Source organism: Sarcophilus harrisii, chromosome 3, assembly GCF_902635505.1.
Source record: "Sarcophilus harrisii chromosome 3, mSarHar1.11, whole genome shotgun sequence".
Lineage (NCBI taxonomy): Eukaryota > Metazoa > Chordata > Mammalia > Dasyuromorphia > Dasyuridae > Sarcophilus > Sarcophilus harrisii.
This window is the reverse complement of record NC_045428.1, coordinates 310,711,632-310,728,374: the sequence shown is the minus strand read 5'-3', so window position 1 is coordinate 310,728,374 and position 16,743 is coordinate 310,711,632. Positions and strand designations below refer to the sequence as shown.

The 16,743-nt window shown below is 32.0% G+C and overlaps 1 protein-coding gene across 4 annotated transcripts in view; it reads right to left on the bottom strand.

The window, feature by feature from the left end:
- The window catches only part of ARMC8 (armadillo repeat containing 8), a 120,432-nt gene that overhangs the window by 82,966 nt on the left and 20,723 nt on the right, over positions 1–16,743 (bottom strand). The gene's annotated exons all lie outside the window — the stretch shown is intronic.

The window sequence follows — 16,743 nt, the reverse complement described above, 5'->3', positions numbered from 1 at the left end:
GCAATAATTTAAAAATGTAAATTTCATTTCAAAAGAGGTTTTTATAATAAAGTTGCCCATCTCACAGGTATCATGCAGAACTTCAAATCTCACTATAACATTAGTTATGTTAATTTTTATATTGCTTATGCCAATAATGTCATTAAGTGCCTATCATCCAGGAGAACTTGGAAGAAATCATGACCTTATATCTTGTTTGGAGACATTTGTAGTATGGTTTCCTTACGATATACTTGTACAGATTCCTGGAAATAATAATGAATACCCCTCCTTCATATTCCATCAGAAAACTTAAGTCTCTAAGTGAAAATGAAGATGAGATTGAAGCTGAGATACATATTGTGTTAGGAATAATAGATGAGTTTATATTGAATGTTACTGGCAAGTCAGTGTCACTGGTCATAACAATCAGAAAGATTTTTCTGGAGAATAATAACACCTAGAGAATGCTGCTTTATTGACAGAGTTATTGTAGAAATAGAATTTCTGGGATACAATAGTTGATTTGGATATGAAAAGTAGGATAGAAAGCATGTTTTAAATATACAAAACTTAATGATAATACCAGGTGAGGAGGTAGATTCTCTTTCTGCCCCCTATAATATTTATATTATAGAATTAAAGAATTTGTTTTAATTTCACTTTACCTCTAGGATATGTAGAAATAAGAAAATTCATTTTTCCTTATTTTTCTAAAATTAATCTTTATTTACGAAAATGTTATGCAAGAGAACTATAATGACAAATGCAATGACTTATACACTGAGTGAAAGAAGTTTTGGTCTTATTTTCTAAGATAGAATTTAGGTTTAAATAATGCCTCAAAATGAATTCTGGAGCAATAGAACCTACTAAAGTATAGGGTAAATCAATTTTGCAGCCTAAGACAACTTCGAATGTCAGCTGGAAAAGTCTCTTGCACCAGCATAAGACTGGAGCATAACCTGTGCAACAGTAAACCAGCATTAAGTCCTGGGCAACAGCATGTTCTCAGCCCATAGATGGTAAGACGACCAATCAGAAGGATAATACATGTGTCTCTTTGCTGACACTGACTCTGTCATATTACCCATATTCAGATCTAGGTCACAATTCCAAGCTGAGAAGCAGCATTAGCATATTAGAGCTGGTGGCTGCAGGGACACAGGAACTATGGGTCACAGGTCCAAGCCAGAAATGAGTGCTGGTGCTCACTCACAGACCTAAACAAAAGCTAGGAGAGTGGTAAATGTAGTTCTCCTTAGATCATACCACCTTGGAATAAGTGAAAACTTAAAAACCCTCAGCTTGTCCCCACCACTTGAGGAGTTGAGCCCAACTTTGATGTAAAATTAAAAATCCAGAGAAATGGGTTGGGAAAATGAGCAAACGACAGAGAAAGAGTGCAACCATACAAAATTACTCTGGTGACATGGAAGACCAAAATATACTGAGAAGACAACAAAGTTAAAACTGTTAAATCTAAAGCCTCAGAGGAAAGTGTGAATTAGTCTCAAGTCCAAAAAGAATTCCAGAAAGAACTCAAATGGGAGTTTAAAAATCAATAAAGAAAAGTACAGAAAGCATTGGGAAAAGAAGTGAGAGTGTTTTAAGAAAATCATGGAAGACTCAATAGCTTGATGAAGGAGACACAAAAACTACTTAAGAAAATAACATCTTAAAAAACACAACAGACCAAAATCCAAATAGGCCAAAATAGGTGCAAAAGGCCACAGAAAATAACTCCTTAAAAAGTAGAGTTGGCTAAATGGAAAACTTATAAGTTAGTAACTAATAATATATAACTTATAATAATATAACTTATACAGAAATATATATATACATATAATATATTTCTATATAAATTAGTAACTACAGTTAAAGTTAATCTAATACCATGCTTTACTAATTGATCTTAATCAGCTACTTCTACTCTTTTAATTCTTTATCTTATTTTGAAGAATCAGAATCACCAGTTAGGAAATACACATCCAGCTCAGTTATCAATTAACCGTACTGTACTTTAAGAAGCTTTCTATTTTCTCAATTAACAATGAACCTGGATAAGGACATTTTGATCTCTTCAAAGAGAATTACTTGCACAAAACATGATATATGGTTTACTTTAAATCTATCAGGTAGGACAGTGCTCAGTAATTTTATTATAGACTCAGAATCTAGAGGAGGAAAAAAATCCTAAGCATCAAATAGTGCAAAAGAATTCATTAAAAAAAAAAAAAAAAAACCTCTTTCTTTTTTATATGTATGTATGTATACACACACACACACACACACACACACACACACACACACGAATTATATACATTTCCCCCAATCTTTTAATCGGGAAAATTTTTTTTTTTTAATGATTTTTATCCTCTTCCTAATACCCCCTTAGTGAAAAGTATACAAAAGGAATATTTGGAAGGGGTTAAAAATCATAAGAAAATTTCAATCCACAAAGATTAGGATGTCCTTTATACTTAACTCTGGTCTGCTACTTGTATACAGATTGCTACACAGGCTATACAGGGTTAGGGTTAGGGTTAGGTTACAACTATTGTATTATGGTTTATCTTATCATTTGTTATATTAAGGGACCTCCTTGGTCAAATTGATTCTGCCCACAACAAACTACCATTTACTTACATGGCTTCAAACATTGCACTTCCAAAAAGAAGTAAAGGGTTAACTCTCTCTACAAAATTGCAAATGCAACTAGTCTTTCAGGTCTGATATCTCCAAAGATTCTAACAAACAGGTTAGTATAAGAGAAATAAATTTACAATTTGAAAACTGAAACTAAGCATCCCTCAATCACACCAGCATCCTTCTAAGACTTAGAAAATAATCCCTTGTACTGGATAGTTTTTATATCATTTAGGAACCTCTTAAGACTGGGTACATAATATTAAGACCTGTTATGATGACCTATTCAAAAGATGTTCATAAAGTGTGATTGACTTTAAATAATAAATTTGGATAGTTCCGCCCCATACCAGTTTTTAATTAACATGAAATTTCAAAGATATCTTTATATATACTGTCCTCTTAAACAAAAGATTTCAACAAAAAAGTTGATCTAAATTGTAAATTATAATTACAATTTAAATTATTTTTAAAATTAAATATATACTAAATTTAACACAATAGTAATAAAACTACCCTGACTATCTGTATCTATTTATAAACTTCTTTCTGCTTTCTTCTGTGCATTTAAAAATGTTTCATTAATGCTTTTTTCTTGTCATTTACTATTCATCTATTTCCTCTATTCACAATTATAACCTAACCCATAAATAAAAACCTTTCCTTGTAATAAGTATAGTCAAATAAAATACATTCACACATAGGTCTTGTCTTAAAATGCATTTGTTACCCACACCTAGAAATCAGTCACTTCTCTGCTTTATTAGTCTTTGTGGAGTTAGCGTCAGTCATTAATTCTTTCAAAGTTATTTTCTTGTATACTTGTAATGTTATACTCATTATAATTCTAGTTCTACTCTCTTCACATCATTTCATACCAGTATTGCCAGATTTTTCTGAACGCTTTCATCACTGTAAAAAGCATAAGAAAAATTCTATTACATTCATATTACATATGGCCCAGCCATTCTCCAATTAATAATCACCCACTTTTCTTTGCTATGACAAAAAAGCATTGTTGTAATTTTTTTTAAATATATGGGTACTGTCCCTATGGTTGGTAATATCATTGAAATATATATATATATATATATATATATATATATATGTGTGTGTGTGTGTGTGTGTATTTGTGTGTGTGTGTGTATTTATCGTATCAATATTGCTCGAAGAAAAGTTATTCTGCTTGAAGTGAACTGCTTTCCAGAATGACCAGACCAACTGACATTTCTTTCAATTTCACCATTCTGATGAATGGTTTTAATTTGCATTCTTTCATGAATTATTTGGAAAACTTTTTCATGTGGATATAACTTGGATTTCTTTCTCTGAGACCAATTTGTTCATAACCTTTGGACATTTAGGGGAATAGCTCTTGTTCTTATAAACTTAAAATGAATAAATAAAGCATTTTATTAAGTGCCAATGAGAAAAGCACTATGCTAAGTGCTGGGAATATAAATAGAAAAATAAGACAGTGAGTAAAATAAGAAATCAATTCCTTATATATCTAGGAAATAAGACTTATCAGATAAACTAGTTGCAAGAATTGTTTTCCCAGTAAATGACTTTCCTTCTAATCATAGCTACATTGGGTTTTTATTTTATGCAAAAGCTTTTTTTAATTTTATATAATCAAAATTGTTTTACCTTCTGTGATACTTTCTATTTGTTCAGGAACTCTTCCCCTATATACAAATCCAAAAGGATATTTCTTCCTTGCTCCTCTATTTTGTTTATGATATGAGCACATGTCGTGTAATGGATAAGAGTCAGGACATGAGGCAGGAAGATGCGAGTTCAAAGCCAGCTTTAGACACTAGCTGTGCAACCCTGGGCAAGTCACTTAACCATGTCCACCTTAGTTTCCTCACCTGTAAAATGAGAATAATAATAGCACCTACTTCCCAGAGTTGTTGTGAGGTTCAAATGAGAATAATATTCATAAAGCAGTATGGACACTTGAAGGCACCATTGATAAAAAAAAAATTGTAGGTATCATGGTTATGAAGCCATATAGACCTTATCTTGATAGTATGAGAGGTTGCTTTAAACCCAGTTTCTGACAGACTGCTTTCAAGTTTTTGGTGAAATAATAAGTGCTTACTCCAGTACGTGGGATGTCTATATCTGATGAACATTAGGTTACAAAGTGCATTTATTCTGTGTGTTCCTGAACTAATTTGTATTATGATTGGTTTTGTTATTTTTATTTTTTAAGTACCAAATAACTTCAGTGATTATTGTTTTATAACACAGCCTGGGATCTGGTGTTGCTAGGTCCCCTTCCTTCTAATTTATAGATTATTTTTCATTTTTTCCCTTGAGATTCCTGACCTTTAATTCTTCTTTTGAATATATTTTAAAAAATGATTTTTATCCAGTTCTGTAATGTAATCCTTTGGTAATCTCATTAGTATAACACTAAATTTATAAATCAACTTAGGACCATCAGGTTTTATGATTAGCATTCCTCAACTATGAGCAATTAATCTTTCGAATTATTTAATTATTACTTCTTCAGAGTATTTTATATTTGGAAAGCAATTGCAAATAAATGAAGTTTAGAACAATTTAAGGTAATGTTTTTAATATATTAGCTCAACCTACCTGCTACAAGTTGGAATAAATACAACACAATGTACACAATGTCTAAAACAAGGTAAACTGGTTAAAAAAACAAAACAATGGAAACTGAATGCTACAAAGTCATAATGATCTAAGTTAGCCCCAAAGAAGATGGGAGAAAACACCTCCTCCTTCCCCCATATCTTTTTAAAGATAGAGAATCATGAATTATAAATAAAATCAGATTTCTTTTTTTTTAAATATGATATGTTGGTTATATAGACCTTTAAAAAATTATTACTCTATTTTTATTCTTATATCATAGTGACAATTCTCTTGAGAGCATATGGTACATATAGTAGAGAATGTAAGTTATATAAAAACAATATCAATTAAAATTTACATATTTTTAAATGTTTTGTATTTGTAGTTCTACAATTATTTTATGAATCTTGCTAAGTAAACTGCCAGATATTTTATACATTCAGCACTTATTTTTGATGGAAATTTTTTTTTTTTATTTCTTCCTGCTGAGTTTTTGTTTGCAATATACAGAAAGGCTGATGATTTCTTGGGCTTTGTTTTATCGCCTGCCATTTAAGTGAAGTTTAAGTCTTGTGTTCTCTGAGAAAATGAAATCTATAAAAAGCAATCATTTGTGTCTTTGTCTTTGTTCATTCCCTCAATTTCTGTATCTTCCTACAATAGCAACAGCTTAGCATTTCTAGAAAAAAAAAAAAAACATCAAATAATAGTGGTGAAAATAGACATCCTTGTTTTACTCCTTATTTTCAATTTTTTAAAAAATTACTGATTTTACTGTGCATACCCTTTGATTCAGCAGTGTTAATACTGGGCTTATATCCCAAAGAGATTATAAAGAAGGGAAAGGGACCTGTATGTGCACAAATGTTTGTGGCAGCCCTTTTTGTAGTGGCTAGAAACTGGAAACTGAATGGATGCCTATCAGTTGGAGAATGGCTGAATAAATTGTGGTATATGAATATTATGGAATATTACTGTTCTGTAAGAAATGACCAACAGGATGATTTCAGAAAGGCCTGGAGAGACTTACACGAACTGATGCTGAGTGAAATGAGCAGGACCAGGAGATCATTATATACTTCAACAACAATACTAGATGATGACCAGTTCTGATGGACCTGGCCAGCCTCAGCAACGAGATCAACCAAATCATTTCCAATGGAGCAGTAAAGAACTGAACCAGCTACGCCCAGAGAAAGAACTCTGGGAGATGACTAAAAACCATTACATTGAATTCCCAATCCCTATATTTATGCCCACCTGCATTTTTGATTTCTTTCACAAGCTAATCGTACAATATTTCAGAGTCTGATTCTTTTTGTACAGCAAAATAACGTTTTGGTCATGTATACTTATTGTGTATCTAATTTATATTTTAATGTATTTAACATCTACTGGTCATCCTGCCATCTAGGGGAGGGGGTGGGGGGTAAGAGGTGAAAAATTGGAACAAGAGGTTTGGCAATTGTTAATGCTGTAAAGTTACCCATGCATATAACCTGTAAATAAAAGGCTATTAAATAAAATAAAATAAAAACCATAAAAAAAATTACTGATTTTATTTGCATTGAAACAAGTTTATAATCTCAAATCATTTAAATTTAATTTTTGTGTTTGAAAATTTACATTTGAATCTATTAATGTTTAATAACGTATTTCAAAGTGCAGACTGTAAATAGTTAACTGAGGAAGAATTGGGAAACTGAAGTTCACCTGTCTTGCTCTACTCTCTCCTTCCTGTATGTCAAATTATTCTGAAAAATAAGTTATTTGTGCCTCACAATAACGGATAACACTTTAAGGTTTACAAAGCATTTAGCTTACTACTTTGAAGTAAGTAGTGATTTTACAGATAAGTAAGCCAAGATTCTAAAGCGGTCTGACACTTGGTCAAACACAGCTAATAAGTGTCATCCAAGATTTAAACATCAGTGTCTAGACAAAGTCCTGTATTTTCAGTCAATAAGCACTTAGTAAGTACCAGTCACTATGTTAAGCTCTGGAGGTACAAAGAAAGAAGACAGTCCTTATTCTATGTGAGCCAACAATCTAATGAGAGAAAGAAGCAAACAAACATGTACGAACAAGATATATATAAGAAAAATAGGAAGGTACTAAAATTAAAAGGGATTGGGAAAGGTTTCCTGTAGAAGGTAGCATATTAAATGGAATATGAAAAAATCCAGGGAAACCAAGAACAAGAGATGAGGATAGAAAGCATTCTAGACATGAGGACAGCTAATAATAATAATAATAATATCCAGAGCTGAGAGATAGTGTGTCTTGTCTGTGGAATAGCCGTGGGACTGTAGGGAGAGAGGGGACATAAGAGGACTGGAAAGGTAAGAAGGTACTAAGTCTTTGAATGCCAACAGAGAATTTTATACTTGATCTCAGAGGTGATAGGGAATTACTGGAGTTTATTGAGTATGGAGGTAACAAGGTTAGACTAGAACTTTAAGAAAATAATTTTGGTAATTGAATGGATAATAGACTGAAGCAAAACTGTCTTTTCTTAAAATTTTATTGAGCAGACCAGACAGGTATCAAAGGGCATCCAGTCAGAAAATGTAAACAAAAACAAAAACAAAAACAAAAACAAAAACAAAAACAAAAAAAAAAAAAAAAAAAGAGGAGATATTAAATATTAATAAAGAAAGCACAATGTAAATCAATTAATTGAAGTTTTCCAGGAAGTAGAGATTTAGTTTAACAATCTAATGATAAAATTGTTTTAGTTGATACTTTAGTAATTGAAAATTTCTTCAAAATATATTAAGACCTTTTTTTCTTATTATTTTGCATGCCAAAATGAATACACTCAATCTTTCTATTATGATTACGAATGTCACAGTTCCCCAATAAGTCATCATTGTAAACATGAATGACAGTTCAGTAATAACTAATTCACATTTATATAGCACTTTCCATTTTGCAATTCATTTTCCTTACAACTCTGTGAAGCAGACTGTCAAAGCATTACTACTCCTACTTTACAGATAGTTAACCAAGGCTCAGATCAGTGGTTACTCCAATATCTTTAAAGTGGCAAAGCTAGGACTCTGGAAGGAAGATTCTCAGTTCAAAGCTATTTCCACTGTATTATGTTACCTCTCCCAAAGATATACTCTGAAACAGCATTTATTTATCAACAAAAACCTGGGAGAAAAAAAGTTTTCATTAAGTAAGGGTTTCTGATGAGTTGAGTTCTGATCAAGTAAAGTTTTTCTGTAGCTTACCATAATAATAGATGCTAGAAAACTATTTTTATGGAGAGTTGCCAGGATTTAGGCTCCTTTTCATACTGCTAAGGGCCAAGACCACATTGTTCTACAATCCATTTGACAAATTTCCCTTACACAGAGATGAGGATTGCAGGGTCTCCAACTCATCTGGGAGGATTATAATAGCTGAATATACTGAGCACTGAAAACTAACTATTCTAATGTTCAGCACAAGAAAGTTTTATATTCCATCTTAAATGATCTTTATAAATATTAATTATCTACCTAATAATTGGATATTAATATAATGTATATTATATATTAATATCACATATATTAGTAACATATATTTATTGACAATTCATAAAGCTATTAGTTTATTTCAGTTTCCCTTTGTGGTTCATTTTTTTCTTACATATAATATCTTAAAATACCATTTATCTACTTTTTTCCTCTTCAATGTTTTTATCTTTCAACTATTGTATATTGATGAATCTACAGTAGTTATATCATGCATCACAAAACAAAAAGGTTTCCTATTTATCATTTTTTCCCAACTGTACTATTCAGTTGTTTTATTTTCTCCATTAATACTACTTTTAGCCAATTATAAAACAAACTGAGCTTAAATTCTTGAACTATTTATACACTCCCATTAAAGACAAAGCTTTTGTTAAATGAACAAAGTCAATATTTATTTGAATAAGCACCAGATTTAGATAATTCCCCATTTTCTTTTGCTGTCACTGAGAGTAAATTCAGGAAGAAATGACTCAGGGATTTATGTAGAGGGGTCAGCTGGGGACTTGTTTGTGTCAATCTATCTGTTAAGAGTAAAAGGGATAATAATGAAAGGAAAGCTAAAAGCTTCACTTGGAGTGGGGACAACTGTATAAATTGAGAATTAAAAGAAGATATAAATTGTGTGTTCATCATTTAAATATAAAACAAGACTAATCCTAGCCTAGCAAGCTTACAGAAGAGACCTTTAACATTTAGTCTTCCCTTATCCTTTCCTCTATTCCTAGTACACTCTTTAATCCCAAACCTTGAAAGTAACCAGTGACCTCCAAGTGCCCAAAGATATCCAAAACTTGAGACCTATGCTTTCTGGCAGAGCACCACAAGCTACAAAATGACTTTTCTCTTCACATTTCCTTTCCTAAACTCTATTAATAAATGTTTATTGTAACGATACCATATACTACTAGTACAATATGCTGTAAATTACTGGAAACAAAAATAGCAACAAAACAGTCTTGAAAAGGCATTTTATTTAAAGGTATTTGAACATATAAGTATGACAGTGGAAGGTAATTTTAAGAGAAATAGCAGCTGTAATGGTCAGAGAAGATATATTGCTGACTTAAAGCCTTAAAAGAAAATAACTCTAATAGGCAGAATGAAAGGAACTCATTCCAGGCATGGGAAATCACTTTGGTGGGATAAAACAACATAATGGGAGATAGTAGGTTAGGGAACAGTAATATGCTTTGGATGGAACAAATTGTGTATAATAGAATCACATAGCAAAGATGAAAAGGAAGATAAAAAGCAGATTATGCAGGGCCTTAAATCCCAGGCTAGATAGTTTGCATTTTATCTTTACAGGCAATAGGGAGTAATAGAAGGTTAGGAGTTTAGCACAGTAAGACCTATGCCTTAGGAAGATCATTTTGACTATTTTTGGAAGATGGATTGGAAAGAGACAAAGTGGAACAGAAATAACAAATAGAAGGCTATTAAGAAATGTGGTAATAAGAATTTAGACTAGAAATATCTAGATAAATATGAGATATTATGAAAATTTAAGGAAAAGGAAGTCTTGGAAACTGATTTTTGGGAGGCTGTGGGAGAATGAAGAATCAAGAGTGGAAAGCAGAAACATGCATTATTGGTGGGACAGAGAATTGGTCCAACAATTCTGAAAAAATTACTTTGAACCATTCAAGAAAAATCTCTGTTGTTCATACCCTTTGAAATCACCACTTGGCATGTAAACTACAAAGTCAAAGACAAAAGAAAAGGTTATATACATACCAAATTATTCATAGTAGTACTTTTTATGATAGGAAAATTTTTTTTAAAAAAATGGATGCTCACCACCTGGAGCAATTGTTCAACATATCGTAATATATGAATGCAATGTAATATTTCTGCATCACAAGAGAAGATGAATATCAGAAATTGAGAAAAACACTAGAAGATGTATACAAATTGATGCTGATCAAAGAAAGCAAAACTAGCATATAATAATTTAAATGAAAACCACATAAAAAAATAGAAGACAATGATCAAGATTGATTCTAGGGCATGGATTGTAATACAGACCTTCCTGTTCTTTGTATAGAGGTATAGAGAAAGGGGATTACATGTATATTTAAAGACAGAGAAAAAGGGGAACTATGGGTACTAAATGGTATATGCATTATTATATATAGTCCCTATGATGGTTTTTTTAAACTGTTTTCTTTTTGACAATGGGGGAAGGGGAATATAGATAGAGAGTAGACACATGAAAAGGGAAAATACTGGGAAATATTTATAATATAAAAGTTCCAGCATAATTTTTTTTAAAGTAATAAAAGAGGGGCGGAGCCAAGATGGCAAGAATAAAAGCAGGAACTTGTCCAACTTCTCCCCCAAATAGCTCCAAATTCCTTTCAATATTATCTCTAAACAAATTTTAGAGTGTCAGAATATCCAAAAAGATGAGGTAACATTTTCCAACTGAAGACAACTTAGAAAGTCAGCAGAAAAAGTCTGTGACTCAGGGTGGGAGTCTAGCGTGCAGCCCGGTGCAGGTCATACCAGCTCAGCTCTGGTCCCAGCCTTAGCCTCATGCTAATAAAGCAAGAACAGGTCTACAGAGCTCTGAATTAGCTACAATACTGGCGGCTTCCAAAACTCTCAGCCCAGAGACACCAATAAGGACCTGGAAGGTCAGCAGAAAAGGTCTGTGGCATGTTACAGGGTAGGAGTCAAGCACACAAGCCCAGACGAAGCTCTGGTGAAAGAAAAGCAGGACTCTGTCAATTTAGCAGACTAGATCCTATAGCTACAGTGGAGTGGGAACATCCTAACAGTTCCAGGGCAGAAAAAAGTACTTATGATCGGATCCCTAGAAGGATCTCTAAAAACAGCTGTACAAAATCCTTAAAGCTAGGGACAGTGCACCCTCACCATGGAAACAGAGCCTTACTTTAACAAAGAGTTAAAAGCCAAATAATAGGCTAAGGATATGATCAGATAACAAAAGAAGTATCTGACTACATAAAGTTAATGCAATGACAAGGAAGATCAAAGACACACTCAGAAGAAAATAACAAAATCAAAGCTCCTATATCCAAAGTCTTACAGAATAAGAATTGGGTTCAGGCCATGGAAGAATTCAAAATGGTCTTTGAAAATCAAGAGAGCTAGAGAAAAAATTAAGGAAAGAATTGAGAAAAGTACAAAAGTAAATACAAAAAGCTAACAAGGAGAAGAATGTCTTAAAAAGCAAAACTGGACAATTGAGAAAGGAGATACAAAAGCACTGTAAAGAAAATAAGTTCTTAAAAATTAGAATTGAATAAATGGAAGCTAATGACTTTATTAGAAATTGAGATACAATAAAGAAAACCAAAAGAAGAAAAAGAAAAAAAATAGAAAAATAGAAAAAAATATGAAAATTTCAACTGACCTGAAAATAGATCCAGGAGAGAGAATTTAAAAATTATTCGTCTATCTGAAAGTCATGATCAAAAAAAAGGTTGGACATCACCTTTCAAGAAATTATCAAGGAAAACTGTCCTGATATTCTAGGGCCAGAAGGTAAAATAGAAATTGAAAGAATCTACAGATTATAAGAGATCCCAAATTGAAAATTCCCAGGAATATTAAAGTCAAATTCTCGAATTCCCAGGTCAAGGAGAAAATATTGCAAGCATCCAGGAAGAAACAATTCAAGTATAATGGAGTTAACACAAGATTTAGAAATTTTTCATTAAAAGATCAGAGAGCTTGGAATATGATATTCTGGAGAATAGAGTCTGAATTATAGCCATGAATTAACTACCCAGAAAAACTGGATATAATCCTGCAGAGGAAAAGGTGGACATTCAATGAGATAAGAGAACGGCAAAAAGATAAATGACCAAAAAATATGATCTATTCCCAAAGGCTTATAAATTCATACCTAGCCTTTGACCTAATAATATTACCAGTAGGCATGAATACCAAAAGAGATTAAAAAAAAAAAAGGAGGGGGAAGGATCTATATGTACAAAAATATTTATAGCAGCTTTCTTTTCAGGGCAAAAACTTGAAAATTGAGGGAATATCCATCAACTGGGGTATGAATGAATTAGGATATGTAGTTTTCATGGAATATTACTGTTCTATGGGAAATAATGAGAAGGATGCTCTCAAAAAACAAAACAAAACAAAACAAAAAACCCTGGAAAGTCTTCCAAGAACTCAAGCCAAGTGAAATATACTGGTATACAAAATAATAGCAATGTTCTGGGATGACCAGCTGTAAATGACTTTGTTATTATCAGCAGTACAAAGATCTATGACTACTGTGAAGGACTTATGACAAAAAATTCTATCAATACCCAGAGAAGAAACTGATTGTATCTGAATATTAATTAATTAATTAATTGTAGCACTGTCTTTCTTTCATATTCTCTGACTCTGTCTCTCTCTCTCCCTCTTCTCTCCCCTCCCAGGAATTCCCCTTCCCTTTCTTTTTTTCTTTCTATTTTTCCTGAGGGTTCGCAACATGGCTCTTAGGGAAATGATTTGCATAACTTTACAAATGGTTTCTTAAGGAGACTAGGGTAGGGATATGAAAGATAATCTGTAACTCAAAATTTTAAAAGCAAATGTTAAAAAAATGTTTTAAATATAACTGGAGAAAAATATTAAATAATTTTTTTAAAAAAGTTATAAAAGACTCAAAGATTATGAACCCTGATGAGAGAAAACAGCTCTCAATTGAAAAAATAAAGTCTTGAGGATCTGAGAGTTTAGCTGGAATAAAAGAGAATGAGAAAGAGCCTGGAAATAATGAGCTCCAATTTAAACAAGTTGAGCTTATAGAACGTGCAGGGAGAGTTGTCTAGTAAGAAATGAGTGAACACAGCAGAGGGGAGGGAAGGAGAAAAGAAGGAAGGAAGGAAAGATGAATTTAATCAAAATTCAGAAACTGAAGCTTAATGAACATATGCTATTTCACACAATTTTTCTTGTCATTTTATTTTGCTATTTTCTTCTCAATAAAAGGCAATTCAGCTCTTTTGCTTAAAAGATCTCCCTAAAATCCCTTTATTTACTTAAATCAACTTAAAGCAATCTCAAAATAACTTGATTTTATTACACATATTAAGCTATTTTGTAATTTAAGTTGGACCTATGATACTTGTTATTCTTATTATTTTAAGTCTTTTTTCCTTCCAAATCTGTAGCAATATCAGAATTGATAATGACCATTTCTCACAATTCCCCAATTGACTCAAACTTTATCAAGTATCTTATTAAATAACAGTATCCCATTAAATAACAAAACAAAGACCAAAAATATGGTGAGAAGAATACTCTGTTGCTACCTGCATTATTAACAAGACAACAACAAAAAAGAATAGATATAATGAAAGATACAGTAAACATCCTATGCCTGAAAGCTCTCTTAAGAATCAACTTGAAAAGTCAAGTTACATTTCTTCATGTATTTTCCTACAATTTCTTTTACAAGGAAATCATAATTTTCTACTTTCATATTTGTTGGTTTGTCTAAACTCTAGCCAAAGATTTAACATTGTTAAGCCAGTTTTGCTAGTAATACGTCAATTTTGGGATGTTATAATCTCCTATGTTAGATTTAGTCACTCAAGAGATATTAATCAAATTATCCACAAAAGAAAAACTAAGCAGAAAAAAAAAAGAAAAATAATAATAGCTAGTAGCATTTATATAGGATTTTAAGATTTGTAGGGTACTTTATATATATTATCTCATTTGATCCTTACAAAAAATCCTGTAAGGTAAGTGTTATTATTATCCTCACTTTGAAGATTAGGAAATAGAGGCAAACAGAGGTTAAATGACTGGTATAGTCACATACTAAGAACTATCTAAAGCACAAATTCAGCAAAGGTTTTCCTGACTCCAAATTCAAGACTTTCTCCACTATGCCAACTAACTGCCATAAGATGTTTATGATTCAAACTATCATATTCAGTTAAATTGACAATTTATTGAGTTTTTCCAATACTAAACAAATTTAAGAAAAACACTGCAAATGGACAATGGGCTGGGTCTAAAACTGAATAGAAGAGAGAAAGTTAAATTTCCTTAGGGAATCTGAACAATTCTTTTAATGTCTTAAATGCTTCTCTCTGGAAAAAAAAAATCCATCTTTTTCTTTAACAATATTCTTTTTGAAAACTTCTATGAATGAATGTCATGGAATAGTATATGGCAATTTTTAAAGAACTAAAGTTGAAAGTGTTGCAAAGGACAAAAATGAAGTTCATAGTGAATATGAATAGTTGCAATATAATACAAATGAGAAATTACACAATAGTTTTCATATTTAGGCTGTCATCACAAAAATGCATGACTGGAAAAAAAGATGGGCCAGTCATCTAACAAGGGAGAGTATGGTAAGTCTGCATACTCCATTAGTACACACACAATGTCAAAGGATGGCCCTCAACATGCTGAATGGAACTCATCTGGCAAATTTATCAATAATGATAAACAATAATAATATTGTTAATAATAATAATAATAGGATGTTTCTAAGACACATGCAAGAGCAACACAGGATGGATAAGGAAGAATGAGCTACAACCTGTAAAAGGCTTGAGAGAATAATTTCATTAATAATATCACTGAAGAGTTGACACACAGGCAAAAGCTTCAGTCAATCAAATAAGCAAACATTTAAAATGTGCTTTTTTGGGATACAAATATAAAAATGACTCAGTTCCCGCCCTCAAGAAGCTTATAGTCTATTAATCAAACATAAAATGTTTATAGATAGGGAGAGACACAAAATAAATACACAATGGTTTGTGTATGGGCTGGGCAGGTACAATCAGAAAAAACATCTAAGATACCACTTGAACTGAATCTTAAAGGGAACTTTTGGTTCACAGAGATACAATATTTCACACTGGGAGAGAATCTATGTAATGGCAAAGAGGCAGGAGAGAAAATGTCATGTTTGCAAAACAAAATTTAAGTTTTCTTAGCTTTAGAGCTCAAGAAAGTAAGTTATATATAATCACAGGCCAAAAAACTAAGATTGGAATAAGACTGTGAAATCTCAAAGGAAAAAGAGCCCTTAAAGCTTCAAGACAGAGAGGTAGCCAGACAAGGTTTTTAGGAATAATGATTAAACAGCCATGTGACAGATGGACAGGAGAAAGGAAAGATTGGACTAAGAGTAGTTGGTTATGACAATAATCTAAACAAAAAGCCATGAGGTCAGACCCACATCTGACTATTTACTTTCTTCTCTGAAAATATCCTTCTTGTTCATCTCTATGCAACAGCTTTATCTTATTGCCTATTTCAAGTTAATACTTATTCCTTAAAGTAGCCCAACTCAAATATAACTTCTTTCATGAAACCTTCCTCTACTCCACTAATTAGCAAAACTTTTTCTCCTTATGACTTAACAAAGCACTTTATTTTGTGTTTCTCTAATGAAGTTATCAAGCATTTTATATCACTTATTTGTGTATGTGTTAAGTTTCATGAAGGCAAAGACTGTCTTATCTAACCTTTGCATGTCTTTTGTGTCTACCTAGGTGCTCTGTACAAAAGATTCACATTAAAAATATTTGTGGAATTGAATTGAAACTTTACTTGCCTTGCAAGTAAAGGGCCAAATGAAAAGGTGCCATTGACTTAAAAAATGAAAAATTCACTATGGAAATGGAAAAAGAAAGTCAGTTCATATGCTGCTATATACCCTAACCAAAAACTTCTCAAGTCCTTTCATTCTTCAATCATCCTTAATCTGGAAGTACAGGATTGTGAGATCCATGATGTGTCAAAATCCAGTGAAAAGCTTCAAACAATAAATAAGAAATGAAACAAATAATGATAGTATCCCCTAGACCCATAATTCTTAAGGTCCAAATTAAAATGTTGACAGGAAAAGGAATTACATTATTTTCTTTCTCTGTCTTTCACATAAATACAACTATATTCTTTTAAAAGTGTCTTCTCCTTTAAACATCAAGTAACTGCTGAAAGAAAAAAAAATTTTAAAGTTTTA